This window comes from Myodes glareolus, chromosome 2, assembly GCF_982192425.1.
Source record: "Myodes glareolus chromosome 2, mMyoGla1.1, whole genome shotgun sequence".
In the NCBI taxonomy this organism is placed as follows: Eukaryota; Metazoa; Chordata; class Mammalia; order Rodentia; family Cricetidae; genus Myodes; species Myodes glareolus.
Window position 1 is genome coordinate 98,119,881 of NC_142027.1, and position 2,714 is coordinate 98,122,594.

At 40.5% G+C, this 2,714-nt stretch overlaps 1 pseudogene; it reads right to left on the reverse strand.

The window, feature by feature from the left end:
• Positions 1-1,629: 1,629 nt before the first annotated feature.
• Positions 1,630-2,462, reverse strand: LOC148123076 (small ribosomal subunit protein eS6 pseudogene; annotated as a pseudogene).
• Between the last annotated feature and the right edge of the window lie 252 nt (positions 2,463-2,714).

The following is a 2,714-nucleotide window of genomic DNA, read 5'->3' on the forward strand; positions in this document are numbered from 1 at the left end:
CTCAGAATTTCTGTGGAAATTTTTGCCAAACTTTTGGGCACGATTTGTAGACAGAGACTACAGTTTTGTTTCCCAGATTCCCAGGCTCTATTATTCTACACAGAAACTTTCTTAATTACAACAGTTTGGCCGATGACTCAGGCATATTTCTAGCTATCTCTTGCATCTTAAATTAATCCATTTCTATTAGTCTATGTATTGCCATGTGGCTGTAGCATTACCTCATTTTCTACATGTCTTGTTTCCTTGGCTACTGGTTGGCATCTGCTTGACTCCACCTACTCTCTCTCTCTATCTCTGTTTGGATTTCCTGGCTGGCTTTGCTCTGCTAAGCCATGGGCTAAAACAGCTTCATTCATCAACCAATAAAAGCAACACATACACAGAAGGGCAACCCCATCATCCTAGCACTGCTTTTTCTGCCCTGAACTTCGTTGTACTGTTTTGTTTTCATTCTGTTCATTGCCTTTAAACAGTTCCCTGGGAGGCTGCTCTCACATATAGATTATAGGTAAGTGTGCTTATTAATTTTAGCAGCTATTTCTGCTGCTGATTCTAACTTTGGGATCCATTGTAGTTAGAGGGAAAACTGTGATTTCAGTTTTTAGAAAACTGTTGAGGTTTGATTTGTGACCTAGAATGTGTCTGTATTGGTCTATGTTGTAAGTACTTGAAAAGAATGTGTGCTCTGCTTTTACTAGTGAGATGGGTTCCAGAAACGTCAGTTAGAGTCTGTCCCCGACCCCTACCTTTCATTGGTAGTGCTAGAGATCAAATGCATGATTATGCACCTGAAGCAAATATTCTATCTAGTACTGAGATACAGCCCTAGATGTTTCTTTTTGAGACAGAACCTCACTGTACAGTTCAGGCTTAATTCTTAATTTTATGCTTCAGCCTCTTACATTCTTACATTTCAGAGCTGTGACATCATAGTAGGTAGCTCTACCACCTTTTGCTTTCTGTATTTTGTAGCTAGGTTGTATTGTGTATACTGATTAGGATTCTCGTGTACTCTTAGGTTGACCTTCTGACTGATCTACTTGATGCTGTAGATGCCCCCACTCCCTGCTTCTTTCTAAGTGGTATTTATATGAAATATCTTAAGTAAATTTATTATCGACACTGTATGGTTGAGTCATCTTTTAAAATCCATTCTGAAAATCTCTTTTTTAAAAATTAAAAAATCTGGATAGTTTATTTATTATAACTGTTGATGTGATATAACTCTGTAACTATATTATTTGGTTTTTCCTGGTTGTTCTTTTTTGTTTATACATTCTTTCCCCCCTCTTAAACAGTTTTTTTTAAAAAACAATTCTCTGTTGATTTAGTGATATTGCTTTAAGTGTAGCTAAACTTGTCACAAACTACTGGTGTTACTATTTTGCGATTTTTTGGACATTCCATTACTCTGGCTGTGATACAGCTGTGCAGTTGTGGATCACTCAATATCGTGATCAATTCTATTAGCTGTTTTGCTCAGTGATTTTGTTATTGTGCTAGCACTATAGACTAGACGGACACAAATCTAGAGAATCAAGATTAAACACTTTAAAGTGACTGCTTTTTTTATTTTGTTTTGTTTGTTTGTTTAGACAGGGTCTTACCGTATAGCTCAGGCTGGTCTTTTTTTTTGTTTTTTCATGGTCTCATCATTTATTTGTTACCCATATAGACTTATTTTTGACTGGACTCAGACTTAGAAGTAGAAGCTCTCAGTGAGGACAGCCTTTGCCTCTTGGCAATCTGTTCCTGGCGCTTTTCTTTGGCTTCCTTCATTCTCTTGGCCAAAAGTTTAGCATATTCTGCAGCCTCCTCCTTGTTCTTCTTTGTTCGTTGCTTCTTCAGAGCAATACACCGACGTTTGTGTTACAGGACACGTGGAGTCACAAGACACTGAATCTTGGGTGCCTTGGTCCTTGACTTCTTACCTTCTTTGTTTAAAGGCTTTCTGACAACATACTGGCGGACATCATCTTCTTTAGAAAGATTAAAAAGCTTTCAGATTCTGCTAGCTCTTTTAGGTTCCAACCGACGAGGAACAGTAGTATCTGTCAGTCCAGGAATATCCTTCTCTCCTTTTTTTACAATAACCAAGTTGAGAACACTCAGACTGGCATCCACAGTGCATCCTAGGACAGACTTGCGCTTCCTCTCTCCAGTTCTCCTTGGTCGATAACAAGAATGCCCCTTACTCAACAGCAGACGCACTCTGCCATGGGTCAGGACGCCTTGTTTCATGGGAAAACCTTGTTTGTCATTGCCGCCACTGATTCGGACCACGTAACCCTTCCACTCTTCACCCAGGGCATCGGCAGCCACTTCCGTGGTCATGCGCTTCTCATAGAAGGTCTGAAGCTTGCGTTCATCGTCCATTTCGATGAGTTTCTGGCAGCCGGTAGCAGGGAAGGAGATATTCAGCTTCATCTTCGCACAGCCGACCACCTAGGAGGCGCCACGAAAAAGAGCTCAGGCTGGTCTTGAACTTTCTTTCCTCCTGACTCTGCCTCCCAGTGTGGGGATTACAGACATGTGGATAACAAACAGGCCTCCATCACCTGTGTGATGACTCTGCCTCCTGAGTGTGGGAATTACATGCCTGTATAACTTGTGTCAAGAGACTTTGGAAATGCAAGGTGTGAGATACACGATACACACCGCTTTACACCAAGTTATTATGTTTTGCTTTGTTTTGTTCTGAGAAAAGAGAT